Here is a 19,305-nt window from a genome sequence, read left to right on the forward strand (position 1 = left end):
TAAAATCAGTTAAGTGGAACCATTTGAACAAATTTGATAGAGATCTTTACAAGGATGCTACAGACAACGGTTGATGATGATACATTTAGCAATTCATGAGAAGAAGTTGCTTAAAGCCAACTAATTCAAGACGACCGACAAAGGCTTAGCACAACAGTTTATCTGGAACATCTGGTTAAGGCGGTGCGGAAACGTAGAAATATTCATGAGAACAAGGCCATGTTGAAAATGCTTTCGCATCATGTTTGTATTAACAGAATTAACGAATGACAACTTTGACTGTATATAATTTAACAAGCAAGATTTACCCAGCAAATTAAACCTATTATTATCAACCTGTCAATCCATAAATTAATAACTGTTAATGCACAAATTTCTGCTTTTATTATAATAACATTTTTGTTAGGGTTTCCGCGTTCTAAGTCAAATAGTTCTAAGCAAAATAGACATATCGTTTCACTTCATGTCTATTTTGCTTAGATAAAGCAGTGCGTTCATTTAATCTATACAGACATCATCATTTGCAATTTCTCGAGAAAACATTTCAAGACTAGGAAAACAGAGAATGTTTACATAAAAACTGACAGGTTTGCGTGCCGTCACATATTATCACATCTATAATGATTAAATTCTGCAAGCGTTTGACGTTAACAGGCCGATTTTCTATTGTCTACTTTTTTCAATGCACGCATAGGTATAGTAACCATCAATTTATCATAATTTTATTTACAATATTTGTTTAAACGTTTTGTGAAAAACAGCATGATAACTAAAATACGGAATTATAGTACATTGTAATAACATCCATTTTAAGTACCTATGTTCTTACAAAGTAATAATATACACATGTACAGACGTCTAGAATGTACTCATATCCCGAATTTTGTACACAATTTCCCCTTGTCTGGAACATAAGTCTTAAAGTACTGAAAATATTACTATGACACTCGGAAAATATGTACGTATCAGAGAAAATAACCTGCAAGAACAACAACCCTGTTCAGAATAGTTTTCAGGTTATATCGCTTTTTGTAGTTAATCGTTTTGGCTAAAACGAACGTTTCAACTGCTGAAGGGAACATACAGAATTGTGTCATAATTTAAGGTTGTGAGAGGAAGTGATCAGACTTTTAAAGAGATAATTTAACAATAGATAATTGTTCTCATTACAGTAATAACATGTCTTTTGTTTAGAATTATCTATCTGTTTCAATTTTACTCATAACTTGTTCAATTTGACAATTGTTTCTCATTCTACTTCTTCTAGCTTTTTCCTTCACTTTCAACGATAATATATTTATCAATATATAAGTGCACGCCCCTGAGACCATCTGTATTTATCAAATGCTCCAGCTCAAGTTCTTCCTGGCGCAACCCATCGTCTTCTTAGACGGACGGAGGCCGACGACGACGAGATGAAATTGCTTTTCGATGATACTTATCCATCAGAAGATCTAGATTAACTGCTTCTTTTGTAATACCCTCATTTTCATCTAGAACCAAAGTTACTTTTCCCTGGTAAAATGAGCCACTTGTTTAACGTTCAACACATTATTATGCTATATAACAGCTTTGAACCAATCTCATTATATTGCCTCTTTATAATGCCACACGATACGAACAGATCATGCCATGGCCCGTATTCAAATGTCACCGATGTAACGATTTCAGTAAGATCTATTTCAAAAGGTCTAGAACTGTTTTTTATTAATATGTAATCTCTAAAACTATTGTTATTCACGAAACCTGTGTGGGACGTATCGTTGAATCGTCTTGTAATTTGACAAGCAATCTGCATATTATGCTCACTGCTAGACAGTTTATTATGCAAAGACAGGAAATAAGCTTGTCATTTACAGTTGATGAACAAGGATGCATTCAGAAAACATCGATACTCTCTTAAGGAATGAAATCAAAGAATAATTGGCAGCAGTTCACACCCTGACAAGACACCAACTCTTTTGAAACTTTCTTTATACGGAAATACGTCAATTGATATTGTTTCACAATAGCACAGTTGTATACTATTTAATCTTATACCCTCACCAAGTTTCTATAAAGGAATCACTTCGTCCTGTCCCGTCCGTCTCAGTTTTCTTTTTATGTATTTAGAACCCATTATGACATCATTTTTAAACTTTCATCAGTTTTAAGCTCAAAGACAAGTTAACATTCCAGGTCCATAACTCTAACACCTGTGTTCACACAAAAGTATTCCCCTTTTCATTAAGAAAAATGAAATATTACTAAGATATATCTGAAACTTAGTCATGTATTTAATTCTAAGATCATTTTACATAAATTTCCATAGCTCACAGTATTATTTTCATGACATTTTTACAGAACAACTCCCCTTTTTGACTTGGAAAATGTAGCAAAATGGCTGCTTTTTGAACATCTCTGAAACATACGAATGTATTGTATACAGACTTCATTAAATGTTGTAAAGATCGTAAAACAAATTCACATACCAAGTCCTTAAATTCTGAATTCTATTTTTACGATTTCTAGCTCGTCTATACAAAGTATGGATAGCTGTCCTGCTCAACCTGGCGTCGGCGTCGGCGTCCTTCTGCGTCCGTACCTTGGTTAGAGTTTTAATGCACTTTCTCTTTATCTCTGTAATTACTTGATTGATTAATTTCAAACTTAAAATAGTTATTCATCGTCATCACCCACATCATATGGCACAATGACCATAACTCTCACACAAATATTTCATGAATTATCCCCCTTTTTACTTAGAATTTCAGGTTAAAGTTTTGATGCACTTTCACTCTTATCTCAGTTATTCCTGAAATTTGAAAGATTTGTTTCACATCATCACACACATCATATGACACAAGGCCCATAAGTAACTCTGGAACCAATTTTTCATGCATTTTACTCCCTTTTTACTTAGAGTTTAAGATTGATTTTTATGCATTTTCACTGAATCTTTGTTATTACAGAAAGGATTTGATTCAAACTTAAAATAATTGTTCCAAATCATCACTCAAGTCATATGACAGAAGGGTCATAACCTTGCACCAATATTTCATGAATTATCCCCCCTTTTTACTTAGAATTTTGGGTTAATATTTTGATGTACTTTCACCCTATCTCAGTTATTACTTAATGGATATGATTCAGGCTTACTATGATCAGTAGTTCTTAAATCCCACCAGGACTGAGCTATTTTGATTTCCGTCTTCTGGCCTGTTCCTTCGGGCCCTTAAGGGTGTTTCCCTGGTTGCTCTGTCTTCTGCAAAGGCATTGAGTACATGCGTTTTAGGTTCTTAAGGATTGCATTTTTTATATTATATCTACAAGAGCATCATTGTGTTTTACATTACATACCTTCTGTTGCCTTTACGTATGTTAGGGTTTCACCTGGCGGGGATTACTTTTATTTACACTGTCTTGTGACTTTGGAACATGGTGGGGGTAAGAGTGAGGTTAGGTGCACCATAAACCGGTTTAAGCTCCCCTGTGGTGGTTTTGCCACTGACCGTTCCAAGGCGGTGCCCCACTGTGTTCCTGTATTTGTTTGTTTTGTCCTTTGTGTTCATGTTTGTGTATGGTGTGCAAGAGTTGTTCGTGTGTGTCTTTGGGTAGGCTGCGTTTTTTGAACGTGGCTTTCCCTGTTGGATATTCTTCCTTGTTTTTTAAAATAGTTGTTCCACATCATCACCCAAATCATTTGACACAAAGTTTACAACTCTGGCATAAATATTTAATGAAGTTAAAGTTTTCATCAATTTCACTCTTACACTAATATTACCAAATGGATTTGATTCAAACTTAAAATAGTTGTTCAACATCATCATGCTTACAATATGACTCAAGGGCCATAATCCTTGCACCAATATTCCAGGATTTATATGTAACAATTTTGAATTGAAGCAAGATATATAAATTCATAACATACATTTTGCAGAAAACACATGTAATTGCAGAGAACGCATGGCAATTAAACTGAATTTAAATTGCTGCTACTCTATAATATACCTTTTGCCGGCTTTGAGCCGGATTTTGTCCACCGATCAACTTCTCCACCTGTGTCTCTGTTCTTGAATGCTCCTACCTAAGCTTGTCTATAAACAAGAAAATATTGGGGTGGTGCTTGTCCACAATGGTCTTAAACCTCTGGTGCCAGCCTTCGAGCTGGTTGTTTGTCCTTGGTTCACCTGCCAGTGTACGCTCATGCACGTTCCAAAGTCCAGCAGGATTGGTCGACTCTCGCCATTGATGTTTGAGTACCTGATGTGATACAACCGAGTAATACTTAAACTGAGTGATTTATTGAGAAATTTTATTGAGTAATTAGGTCGTTTTAATGATCAAACAATAATTAAGTCGTTAAAGATTCGATACATGAGTAATTACACTGAGTAATTGTGACAACGTTCACAATTTCTGACGGCGAATCTCGGCTCTTGGTTGCTGCTTCTCGGACCCGAGCAAGGCTTCGAGCGACCTCGGTGGCTGGCACATCGGGACCGTGGACATCATGCGGCTTCTCTTTCAAAATCCTGTCGTCGGCGCCAGTGACTAAGCGTCCTGAAAAATATTTAAAGCCGAAAAATATACTTTTGAAAATAAAAAAAATCGTAAACAAATTTTGAGTCGAATCATCAATGCTACAATTTAACTTTTCTAAGAATATAAGTAAATCATTTACCTTTACATGAACGATTCTCGCATCTTCAATAAATTTTCCCACTCTTGGGATCACTCTTATCCTTATTGTAGGAAAATCCTTCGAAGGAAAGTTTCCTTCTTTCTTTAGAACTAATGAAAAACGTTGGGTTTCTTTCCATGATAGGCCTTATTGAAAAACTTAACAACGTACAAGATTCTTTTTATTTAACGGCAAATTCTAGTTCACTCACTGATATTTCTATATTTATCGCTCTTTTTATATTATAATAATGACTACATAATGATATGCAAATGTATAATATAAATCATGAATTGTTCAGTTAGTCTATAACTATTGTTTTTTTGATAATTTATTTTTTCTCTTTTATGACATACATCATACAAACACGTTACACTTGTTTTTGTACAATTCTGCAGACCTATTAAATAATAATAAAACAGAAATAATATCTTTGAGATACATAAAACAATTGCAATAATTTCCCGTTCAGCTTTGTTTATAAAATCGTTTTGTATGTCAAAAAAAGATAAATAAATGTATCCACTTTGCATGACAAGACGCTTAAATTGAGAAGAAAGTTAACACTATATAAGATATAAGAAAAGAGAGGAAAAAAAATAGAGTATACCCATGTGCGCTCTTGATTACCTTTAAATAGATTATTTCAAATATTTTTTTCATGTGTCTCAGTGATGTACGTGGTAAGGATGCATACTAAAGATTTAAGAAAGACCATTTCTTTAAATGATAATCAATTTTATTTTGCATGATTGCTATTTCTTTTTCTAGTCAAATTCGGATATTTAAATAGGATAAAAACTGGTTGAATACGGGAACCTTTTGTCTATTTTTCATTTGAAAAATAAAATATTTCATAAAAAAAATCATGAAATTTATGATATTGCTTTTTAACCCCGTTTGCACAATGCCAAAACTTATACATTCTAGATTGAACAGGCACGATATTCCCTTTTCTGCAAGAAAGTTACTAAGTCTATTCCACAAAATTTGAACATGATTACATTCCCAAAATAGATGTTTTATACTTTCCACTTGCATGTTACAAAAATCACATAAATTTGTTCTAGACAATTTCATTTTGTACAAGTACTTATTTGTTGGAACTATTCGCATTAAAAATTTATACTGGAAGTTTCTAATTTTTGTGTCTATCGTTGCTTTAAAAATTTGTCCATAATTTTGTTCCATTTGATGTTATTGTTTTCAACAGTAGATCCCCATTTCTTTTCTGATTTTATTTCTGGTTTAAGTTTTACGTTTAATTGTTTGGTGTATAGTTGGGCAAAACAATGGCTAATTAAGTTTAATCCAGCAAAAATTGAAGTTATGTATCTTTCACTAGCCAAACAAAATCGCAGTTTACCGACACTTTATTTTCAAGACACACTTTTATCTTTTGTTGATAGCCATAAACATTAAGTGGTTACTTTTAGCAATGATGGATCATGACATGATCATATTGCCAATATATCTGCATCGGCAGCCAAAGTTCTAGGAACAATGAGAATGTTGAAATTCAAACTTAAGCAAAAACATTGAATCAAATATATATTTCTTACTTAAGACCTGTTATCGAATATGCATCGATAGTCTGGGACAGTTGTACAATTTACGAAAAAGATTTATTAGCTAGAATTCAATACGACGCAGCGCGAATTGAAACAGGTCTTACTCGATCCGTATCTATAAATATAGCCGTGGAGAGTTAACAAATTATTTAATAGAACAATTTCCAGATACTGTATTTGAAACTAACACTTATTCATTAAGAAACAATGCAGATTACGCTACTGTGGCACCTCGGCTACAAATTTATGCATATTCTGTTAAACCTTCATCTGTCACTCTTTGGAATAACCTTGATCGGCAGATACGCAACTCCAAATCAGTCTTCAAATACAAGTTAAAAGAAAAATTCAAACCACATTTAGTACCTTCAGTTTTCATTTCTGGAGAGAGATTCCCACAGATTCATCATGCACGAATAAGAAATAAATGCAGCAATCTTAATGCAGACATTCACAAACCACTTACGAGATAACTCAGTCTGTGAATGCGGATATATTAAGGAAGATGCAGAACATTATTTCTTTAAATGTCAAAATTTTGCGTTTCAACCTCGACAATTGTTTCTTAACACGCGAGAGTATCACCCCCTAAGTACCAAAGAATTACTTTTTGGCTAGGATTAATTTAACAGATGAAGTCAACGCTATAATTTTCCGTCAAGCACATAATTGTATAAAGCAAACGGAACGATTTAGCAATGTCATAAGTAGCTGTCGTTTACAAGTGTTAATGGGATAAAAGCAAATATATTTATATTATATATCAACATTGTTGCATCGGGGGCGTGGAGAGCGAACAAAACATACACTTCCTTTTTTTTTATTAATTAAATTTGATATTTCATTTCATAGCTTATTTTATTGTTTTTTTTTCTTGTTTTTTTCCCAAAAGTAAAATATTGCATATAAAACCTTTACTTAGTATGTTTTTATCTTGAACACAACTCTGATCATTTTGTTACATTACTTATTTCAGGGGAGGGCCGTCATTAATGTTGGAAAAACTTGTGGTCCAACCCATTTGCTTTTTACTTTAATCATTTTCATCATATGTGTGTTTGTTTTAATGAGTTATATGTACAATGTATTGCATGTTCTAGATTTATATTAGCAATAAAATATGATTAGATCGGAAAAAAAAACCCAAAACGTAATAAGACCGTACTATCAACTCCCTAAGTAGTATTTGAAATTACCCTTAAAAGATTCAGTGACTTCAAACATTTGGCTTTCAGATATTTTATATGTGGTATAAAAGAAAGCTTTTATCAAAAATAATACCAAGAAATTTTGCTTCATCAACAATGGGTATTTTTGTACCATGAAGAAAAAGCTCAGGGTCACTGTGTTGTTTCCGTAATTGACAAAAGTGGGCACACTGAGTTTTTGATTTGGAAAATTTAAATCTATTTTATGGTCCAATGAATGAGTTGGGTTTTACGGCGACCCGACACCAAAAGGTCATACATCGCCGAGTTTTATGGTCCAAGTTAGAACTTGATACAAACACTGCTGTGTACGCATATTTTTCGAACGATAACATAAAAAAATCATCGACATGAAATGAACAATCCGTCCCTGGTAATAAACATTTCACAATATCATTGATTTTAATGCTTAAATGTGTAACAGATAAAACCTTGTGGATCTCCCTGTTCCTTTCCGGATGATAACTAAAGACTACTTGGGTCTAGGATCACGAAAGTTCATAGGGAGGTTGGTCATGACCAGCCGATGACCCCTATTGATTTTGAGGTCAGTAAGTCAAAGTCAGAGTGACCCGGAACAGTTAAACGGTTTCCTGATAAAAATTGATATGGATGTTTGTCATGACCAGCAGATGACCCCTATTGATTTTCATGTCAGTAGGTCAAAGGCCAAGGACACAGTGACCCGAAACAGTAAAACCGTTTCCGACGATAACTTGAGAACCCTTGGGTGAATATGACTAGTAGAGGTCAGTAGGTCAAAGGTCAAGGTCACATTGACGCAGGACAGTAGAACTGTTTTTGCCAAATACATGTAACTAGAGAATGCTTTGGTTTAAGATCACATTTGATACAGAGGTCACTAATGACTGGTAAATGACCCATAATTATTGATTTGAGGTCAGTACGTCAAATGTCAAGTGCACAGTGACCAAATAATTTCTGTTCCTTGTGCAGTTACTGAAAGCATCAAAGGGGGCATTTCGTGTTCTACGAGCTCTTGTTCCATGTAGTATCATAAACTTTTCTAAATCGAAAATGACAGACAGATTATGATGAACAATCTTTCATCCTAGTCAAGACACAAACGTGGGGTAGGCTATCTCACTACACATTTTAGTTATGTTCAGGAAGTTCTCATTAAATTTTAAGGGAAGTGATTTGCACAAGGAGTTTAATCACTTAAAATGTCAGATAATGTAAAAGTATCATATCTATTTTATCTATAATTCTATTAAGCATTTCATGTGGCATGTGTCATACATTGATAATCTTCTGGCTAATTAGTTTTTGGAGCGCAATGAACAACAGAAATAACTGGCAATCATGAACTGCGCAACATTAACATTTGTTAGCAAAGTGTGCATTCTTTGCTTCCAAAGGATCTATTTACAGATTTTATTAACTATCACAACAGCAATCTTTAAGTGCCGTGTGGCGGCTGTAAAAAGGTCTCCCCGTACTTGAATTCAGTGTTGTTATATATTTTCTGGTCCTTTGGGATCATGGAGTCCATTCAACATATGTGTAATAGAATTCCGATTAAGCCGGTGCTAGTGGGCGTGGGAGGTGTTGCACATTTCATTACCTCTCATGAACAGACTCAGTCAAACCGAGTCTCCTATTATAATTCTTGGTTGCATTCTTTGCTTCCAAATGATCTTTTTACAGATTTTATTATACATAGAACATATCTACTTGTCATATTAGAATCAGTTTCTTACGCATTCAGCAACTGCGGCGTCATCTGAGGATTGTTCTCACAGTTGGCAAAATAGCGGCATATTGTCACTTAGTAAAACAAGTAGCTTTGACGGATCTAAGATCAGCTTAATCCATTTCATAGGGGAAGAATCTTTTAGATAGCCTCGGAATTGTTTAGAAAAGATATACTTTTACGTACATAGGAATATCTGAAGTTCATATCGGAAAAGTAGCTCGGGGGTATATGTTTAAAAGGTGATCAATTTATTAAGCGTGGGTTCCAGTCCCGCATCAGACAAATCTGTCTTTCATTTAACTTAATTGCATTAAGTACTATTTTATCAAAGGGTTTGACGTACACAGAATAGTTACTGCAGGCACTGACAAATACAGACTTAGTGTTATTATCGGCAGTTATTAACGGACGGACTCACTAGTCATGCTATCTGATTGCTACTAATTCTCATGTATATTCGAATCAGAACGTATTGGCGATTTTATCAATATCCATTATCATTATTTGGGCATGATTTTTTTTTTGTTATTATTGCATTCATTTGTGTCAGCCACTGTGTACGTGTAAGTTTCACAGGCCCATATTTCCAGATGGAATGCTGTATTGGCGGCTGCGTTCTTTGAATGTGGCTTTTCCTGTTGAACAGTTTTCCTTTTATTCATTTGCAGGATATATGAGACTGGTAACTGTGCAGTGGCTATAATACCTTTGAATTGTCATAAAAACAAAACGGTCATATACCAGAAATAGGTGAAACTAAATAAAGCTTTTTTGAGCTATGCAGTTTTTCATAAATATAAATGCTGACAATGATTTTTGGGCAATTAATACATTGAATACTTTAATCAATTTTGAAGGTTTACAATCTGCTTCGCAACAATATGGTACTTACACAGCTTATCTGCTTACACAAGATATGTTAACACTGCCTGGAAAACTTTCGGCTTACCTGATAAAAGTTTGTCCATACAAAGTATAAAAAGTGCATTGGTTATCAATATCTGTAAATTACAAATGTTTTTAGACATTTGCAATTTGTTTGCAGTTGCTCTGGTACAGAAATGTTTCGAAGTATAGTTGTAACTTGAAAAAAAAGCAAAAATATAGTCGGTAATCTTAAGAAAAAAATAGAAAATGTGGAAACTCCACAGGTCGCTCAACACAACAAAAACGAAAATGTTGCAGACTCGGTTTGATTGAGCCTGTTCATGGACGGTAGTGGAAATGCCTGCTACCGTCCACGCCCTCTAGCCCTGGGTTGAGCAGAACTCAACATTTACACATGCTAAAAGTACAAAAAAACTATTTAGAGACATCCGCAGATGTGTTAGACATATTAGCACTGTGGCACTGACCATTTATTATCGAGTGTCAGCAATGATATAATCTCTGGAAAAGAGGCTATTTAAAGACATGTGTAGGCGAAAGCCACTCCGAACATTGAAAGAAAATCTAATTTCCTTAAATGAGGTAATATAAAAATTGTTTTTCGTCTCCAACGAGATGATTTTGCATCTGGAAATACGCAATAAACACTGAATATTAATGATATTGTCAACTTGTCTCTTGCTAAATTGATTCACTAGAACAATTTAATTCATTCAGTTACTCGTTATGACATTTTATTCCTGATGTGTATTTCTCAAACCGCAGGCTCAGTTGTTGTTCTATTTATAGTCACACCCTTCAATGTTTAACAGAATTCCGCTAAGTCGAATCTAGAGGATGTGAAAGGTGTTACACAATCCATTACTTTTGATGAACGTAATCAAATAGTCTGCTGTTATTTAGGTTGACTATGTTCTGAGCTTCTGAAGGATTTTCTGGCCTGTTTCATTGGGCCCATAATTGTTATTCTCTTGTTGCTTTTCCATATGCAAAGCGTAAATGGCTCTTTAGATATTGTTTTATTATCAGTTACACTAGCTTTAACGTTTGTGCATTTCCCCGTATTTGAACTCGGCATTAGCCTACCCGCTTAGCTTAGAAGGGTATGCGCAGATTAACGGATCGTGGGTCGCGAGTTTAATCCCGGGCGAGGCGTATGTTATTCTTGACGACTTGATAGAAGATATTGTGCCTGAAATCAGTTGTCCGTATCCTCTGATTTATGTGGAGAAGTCGGAAGTTACGAATGGAGAAAGTTAGTACTGGTTCAAAATGCACTGTAATTCCACGCCTTTACATTACGGTTTTCAAACGGCACAAAGCCCAAAATCAAGAAAGTTAAAGGAACTATTATTCTCCATGAAAGTTACGTCTACTCCCAATTTAAAAACTATCGTCGTCGCATAAATAAGATGGTTAGATATTTATGTACAGACTTGTAGGTAACCATATGTCTTTTATAACCATTGGGCTGCAGTTTCATTTCATATTAATGGGACAAGCGAGAAGTGTAATTGCAAGTGGAAAATACCGTTCACATAATAAAACCTGTAAGAGGATCCTTTGGAAACATAGAACTCAAGCAGATTGGCACTAGATGGACAGAAATCGCAGTTTCAACTTAATTTAAGGAAAATAGCTCTGGTATAAATGTGAAGTGGCCAGTTTGATTTTCTGGAAAGCATCCTTCAGTTAATACAACATTAACGACTATATCCACTTAAGCTCATTAAGAAATCGGCAAAATATGTCGGATAAAGGATTGCAGAGCTGTCACTTTTGGTTTAGAAAAGAAAACGCGTACACTGGCATTTCTTTTACATAGGAACTACCTCCACATTCCACACTTTTCAATGGATTCCAGTAAAACATCACACATATAATCGCTTTAACTAAGTTTATATGTGCGTAATATTTTTCTTGGGTTTGAAAAAGTAGGGGCAGCAATTATCTTACGTCCATTCAAATCTCTGGAGTAACTATAAACTAACACACCTAATATCAACTCGGTTTGTTTAATCATTACAAAATATGGCTGCGAAAGGGCAAACATTACATTTTTTAAAGTAATTAATCGGCAGTATCTCTGGTCAAACTTCATCGGTGTTCCAAAACGTGCAAAGAAGTAGATAAGAGTAAATGTAAACAGCCGCACTAAACGCCAGCTGAATGCGAATGTGACCGTTCAAAGGCGGTGCCCCACTGTGTTCCTGTATTTGTTTGTTTTGTCCTTTTGTTTTCATGTTTGTGTATGGTGTGCAACTGTTGTTCGTGTGTGTCTTTGTGTTTTTTAAACGTGGCTTTCCCTGTTGGATATTCTTTCTTGTTTTTCGGCGACGCCGTCTAAATTCGTTTTCGTTACCTATGCCACGTGACTTCAGTTTGCAAATCAAACTACTTGATAACGCATTATCGATAATTTATCAAAATGGAAGATTTATGCAACGCTCTGCCTGATTGGACGAGAGTGTCAATTTCTTTCACTCTGTTGACTGTGCTACGCTGAGTGAAATGTAGACAAAGCGTTTATCCTAAACGACGCTGTTCACAGTTTTAAAGCTAACTTTGGCTCAGTATATTTAGCAAGAATATTGATATATCTCGAAATGATAAGTAAGTTTAATAAATATGATAAAAACCTGTTCAAATACCAACATATATCAAATTAAAGAAAGAGCTGAATACGGTCTGCGTATCAAATGAATAAGGGTGTGGTAAGAGTTTTTTATGTAGAGAAGTGCTTTTTTAAAAGATTTTCCTTGTTACAATTGTCGTCTGTATATTAAAAGGTTTGTTGCTTTTGTGACTTATTCAAATTGCATATTAAAATGAGTACTTGTTTACTTTGATATATTTGTTATAAATTATTTGTATCATACCTCGGTGTTTTTTCTTAACAAATTTGGTGCAGGTAATTCGTATACACTGAATACAGGGTGCGGTAACTAAAAGTGTGCAGGTATTTAATACCCGCACGCTAGATACCGCACTGTTGGATAGGAAAGTATGCCAGCGTGTCTGGAACAGTAGACAGCGAAGTGTATTTTATTGATTTTCTGCTCTAGCATTGGTTTATTTTACCTGGGCTTTACACATTTGTAAAGCAAGGACTTTAAGTACTCACTTAACTGCTGTATATGGCAATGTGGAACGCCTACAACTACCATATATGGATGGCTATGATACAAAACAGAAAGAACATTAAAACTCTCGGGTAAACGATTTATACTCGGGGGCTACGCCCCCTCGTATAAATCGTTTACCCTCGAGTTTCAATGCTCTTTCTATTACTTAACTGATTTATTTTATATGAATATTTTTCTTTAGTATGGTATGCAAATATTGAACTCAGTTGAAATCTGTTTCATTATATATATGCTATATAATGTCTGAATCTCATTACACTGAAGTGAATATACGCTGCATACAGTTTATCTATGTGGTATAACTACGGTCAAACTTTGCTTATGAAACAGAAATATTGAAATAATTACAATTGTATGTTTTTGCTTTGACCTTCACTTTTCTATAGGTGTGACGTCATTGTCCAAAGATTCATGAATAGCGAATATGCATTTGTTAAAGCGGGATCAGTTGGCCTATTTTAGAAAAAATAAGTAAAAATAATAAAAAAAAAATCCTTTAATTGATTTTTTCTCATGTATTCTAATCAAACTTGATCTTTATAAGGCCCGCAGCCAACTTTGTTCAGCTGGGACATTTTACCCCTTTTAGGGGCTGCCAGAGCTAAAACTAGAAATGCCTTTATACAGCGTCTCATGAACAGCTTGGTGGAGCTTTGTCATACTTGGTCTGCAGCATCATTATAAGGTCCTCTTCCAAATTTATTTATATAGGAACTTGGGCCATATTAGGGACCACTATTATAGCTAAAAGTAGATATGCCTTTCTTCGCATTAACCACTAAAATGTAATGGATTTTATCAAACTCGATGTGTAACAATATCGTAAGGTCTCCTGCTATTTTGTTACAAGGGGGATAGGGACCAATTTAGCTAAAACTATAAACACGTTTAATGACCTCTTCTCATGAACCGCTTCATGAATCTTCATCAAACTACTGCTGTAATTATTCGTCTAAGGATAAACGAAACAAAATTGCAACCCAACGAAACCTTTGCGAAAAATTAAAAGAGAACCATTTAAATTGTTAAAGTGCGGTGTTTAGTTTTGCAATTTGAAAAATGTTAGATGAAAGATGAATGTTAGATGAAAAATTCATAAATTTCTTTCCTTATTACAATTCGCCGACCATCATTTTTAAAGATATTTCTTGTTACCATTACCAAGCTATATCTGTGGAAGGACACATATTGCAGTTTTGTTTTAATTAGACGGGCAATATTTCTGTTTGTGCTTATCTGACTTGCACAATATTTTCAGGGTAGCGCCCGTAAACACATTCGTCAAATATCGTCCTGATGTGACATAATGTTATTAAGATATGACTACAGAAAAACAGATGAAAGGACGGAGATACTCCGTGAATACTAATCTCTCCGCTTTTAGCGGACGAACATACTCCGTGAATACTGTTCCCTCCGCTTTTAGCGGGAGATGATAACAACGTTTTTGAATTATATTTATTACAACAGACGCATAAGAAATGATTAGCGATGTTACTTTACTAAACAGATGTTTCACTATATAACAAGAATACTGTAAAATCATTAAATTTCATGGGCATGAAATTTCGTGGTTTTGGTCAAAACAGCAATTTCGTGGGGATATGAATTCGTGGATAGCAACTTTTGAACATAAAATGAATGGGAATTTTACTTGTTCGTTGGGATTAAATTTCGTGGATTAACTCAACCACGAAATCCACGAAAATTAGTCCCCCACGAATATTAATGATTTCACAGTAACTGGGAAAAAATGAGTTTGCTATTACACTCACTTTGCTGCTGTTGCTACTGCTACTACTACTATTTGTATCTCTACTAGTAGTAGCTGCAGGAACGTCTGGAGTACTTTGAAATCTAGTTAGTGAGATAGGTTTTCATATCCTGATATATCTTGTTAACTATGAGCACGCCAACTGTATGTTACTTTGTAGTATTACAACAGTCAGTGTTATAAAACATATATAAAGGGATAAAAATCTGTGACGACTACAGTTTTAGAAATTCATGTTTATCGAACCTTTTCCTTAATGACAACAACGTACCTTAGGCTTTCTGAACAAAATTTTCTGCAAATAGATATCGCAGTATAAATGGTGGTCAAAACCATCAATGTACAAATAATGTTATGTTTAATAAACGTCTTTACAAATATAGTTATGTTTAATAAACATCTTTTTTAAAGACCAGATATGTATGGCATGATATATGGAAATTAAACGGATACATCATACAAAACGATGTAAGACTGTGTTAATTTTAAATGATATTATATTGTTTCATAAAATATATTGCATTTGCCGAACTCTATATTATCTTGAAATGAATTAATGAATCAGGTATCATTTGTTCTAGCGTTCATTACGGTACATCATTCTAAATAATTATGTTGCTGATAAAAGTTTATTTAGGGTCTGTTGCATGCTCAGCCGTTTTGTAAGTACCGAATATAATAGTAAATTTAGATTCATTTCCATATCAACGAAAGAATCACTATATGTACGTTACACTTATTACGTCATAGCTTCAAAAGTCATAGCGCACACTGGAAAAGAAGCAAATATTTGGTGTAAATCTTTAAGGAAGAAGATAATAGTTAGAAATAATATATCGCAAACTGATTTTCTCTTGAATACAATCAGTATTTGTCGTTTAGATGTGTATCATTGTATCACTCGGACTGCGCCCTCGTGGTGTAATTCCTTCGCATAAATAATGTTGTTGTTGTTGTTTGTTTTTTTTTCAATGACAAATCACTATTTATCACAAAATTTTAGAATAAGTTTAGTTTTCAACGCCTATTTAATAATACAACCATCTGTTGTGTTGTGACAATTGTACCCGCTGTTCAGATCAAACAGATATATGTAACACTTTGTCGTGTCATTGTCAATGCTTCATTTATTCTACCTAAACAGATTTAAATCCGAAATAAAGCGTTAGTTTTCACCAAAAGTATAGTATCTGGTCAAAGCACAAGTTTCAAAACACTTTACATAAAAATTGAAATATTACTAAAGACATAAATAGATTTTTTTTCCGTAACATTTGTTAACAAATCACGCTTCAGAATGTTTCGATAATTAACGTATATATTAATAACAAGAGCTGTCCGTAAGACAGTCAATACTCGACTATTCGAATTGTTGTCCAAAAAGCAAGAATATTACCCTAAATGTTAAAATATCTGTATTAGTTTTGAGAACAGTAACTTGCATGCAAAACTTCAACCAGAAGTTTTTCAGTTCAAAAGGGGAAATAATTTTGCAAAATACATGTCAGATTTATGGGACTTGATGCTATGACCAAGTTATAAACCCGAAGAACCGTGTGCAGTTTCAATTCAATACTGGCATTGGTTTTTAATTTACATGCAAAAATCTAACCAGGATTTTCTAAGTCCAAAAGTGGGCATAATTCGCAAAATAACTGTCAGAGTTACGAGACTTGGTCCTGTGAGGTTGGTTATTGACCTAAAAAAAAGAAAAAAAAAGTTTCAAAGCTATATGCCTTTAAATAATAGCTATATGTACTTGCATGCAAAACTTGAACAAAGGTGTGACGCCAACGCCGACGCCAGGGTGAGTAGAATAGCTTCTTGGAATAGTCGAGATAAAATTAATTTTCGCTTTTGTAATTTAATTGTTCTTTAACAATAAGTATGCCTCTACTATTCAGAAATGTGACAGAAATCTAATAGTATCTGTCAAAAATGTTAATAACCATCGAAATCTCACAAAAATCATTTTTGTTATGTAACAGACGTGTGTTGTCTTCGTTTTTCGGGTTGTTTGGTCAATACGCAATTATGAGTTACATTCTGATGTGTCATTTGCAACAAATGACAAATCTTGTGTTTGTGGCTTTACATGACATTGATAACATCTGAAATAGAAATTGGTATATTATCTGCGAATTTCTAACGTAGAAATTCTATGTCAGTATCTGAAATTTCAAAAAGAGTAATACAACATCAAAAGAAAGTTAAATTTGTTTGTGTGGCAGGCTGGTATCTTCGTTACAAGATTATCCTTTACTCAAGGTAATGTGAAAAACAGAACGATATGCGATATAAAAAACAGAATACTTAACCCGTGATTTATTCATCTTTTTCTTTCGTACGATGCCTTTTTCATACTGTCGTAAAACATTAAAATACAATCGAAAACATACACTGCAAATTATTGATCTTGCTGAAGGATACATCCTAGGCAGTTATCTAAAAGAGAACAGTAAATAATAACGGAGATGAATAACAATGTTAAGAAGAACATTAAGGTTGACTAACAAAGATTGTATAAATATTCCTGTGCGTAAACCTATAGTGCGAAGTTAGTTAACGGGTTAATTTTCGAATGGTATTGTCCAAAATGGAATAGAAGCCGATTTTTCTCAACACGATATCAATCTCTTAACAGTAAAGAAAACTCTGCCATCACAAATGTTTACGTTTGGGGAGGCTGCGTTTTTAGGACGTGGCTTTCCCTTTTGGATATTAATCCTTGTTTTTATTAAGATTTTGAAAAGTCTTTTTTGTTTTTGTTTTTCTTTTCATCATTTGATTATTAGATTTAAGTTAATACTATTTTTTTTCATTTTGCGTATTTTTCAGAGATTTAAGAAGAAGCTGTGGGTGATAAAATAAAAAAAAAAAGAAAAAGGAAAATATGAAGATAATGTTTGAATTTATTCTCAACAGTCGTGTGATTTTCGTGTTCACATGGTATTTGATACAGTGCTAAGGGAGACAATCGCTGCTGGGAGTTTGAACATAATATGTCATGAATATTGATGTGTATGAATATGACATGTTACATCTGAATGTAGAAACCATCTAATATCAGACCTGATGTTTTTCTGTTACATACAGGAAATTTAATTAAAAGATAGCAAACAGATTAGTTTCTACAATAAATCAACAAGGAATATAAATGAACGTTTAATGTGTCGGTTTCTTTCCACTTATAGAAATAAGGGACCAGAACTTGAAACTGCAATATAAATTATTTTGATTTTGCAGATGTTATATTATATTCTAATTTTGCAGGAAAATATTTTTTGTAATAACATTAGGTGTACGTTTCGCTCACATATTACCATATGTGCGCTTAACTATGTTTGATGTCATTACATCTTTCAACCTATTGTTAACCCTTTTCCTGCTAAATTTCTATAATGAACTTGTCCATCTTTCAATTTGGACAGTACCAATAACTATTAAAAAGGGGTGCAAACCAAGAAGATACTGACTGAATGGCGAACAGTATAGATCATGATCAGACTGAACGGATGTGCAGGCTGACCATGATCTACACTGGTCGCAAAGGCAGAACCAATCGTGTCCAGCATGATAAGGGTTAAAACCTCATAATATTTGGATTTAGTTATAAGACATTTAGACGGGAAACATATTTTTATGACTGATTCACATTTGTTTAAGCTGAACTTAATGTGTGAAATGTTGCCTATCTTTGTGAAGTTTCTTCTCCTTTAATAAGCGGCCTTTGATTGGGAATGTTAACCTCAAATACAAAACTGTGACCCCTTTAAATGATTTTTTGTCGAGTATTTTCTTTGATTTTTCAAACTCGGAAAGTAAGGTCATCACTATGATTGATGATATAATATTAAACTATATTATAATTTGCTGACGATTCGTATGTGCTTCTTCCGTTGCTAAGGAACGCGTCCAGTTTAAACTCATCTATTATCCGTATTTCGACAGTTTTTGTTCAAAGATACTGTGTTCAGATATACATTTTGTTTACGTGAAGCGTTGTGTCTGTTTCGTATCAATAAAACACAGATATCCCAAAGAAAACTATATGCCGTTGTTGAACGAGATGATATGATTTGCTTGTCCACTAAGACATATTTAAAACATGGGTCAACATATATTTTATCAGAAATGACGAAACACATTTATCCAAAAAAATACCACTTAAAAACTTTTAAGCGTCTTGACTTATATATAGATATTTTGTAGTAATTTAGGAACTAAATTAAGATAAGAGAAACGACTTCAACTTTTACATTGTCAACTACCCCATCTGGACGGAAATTAATATCATTTTTAATGTAAATTCGGCGACTAAAATCAATACAAAAT

The sequence above is a fragment of the Mercenaria mercenaria genome, chromosome 2 (assembly GCF_021730395.1).
Source record: "Mercenaria mercenaria strain notata chromosome 2, MADL_Memer_1, whole genome shotgun sequence".
Taxonomy (NCBI): Eukaryota; Metazoa; Mollusca; class Bivalvia; order Venerida; family Veneridae; genus Mercenaria; species Mercenaria mercenaria.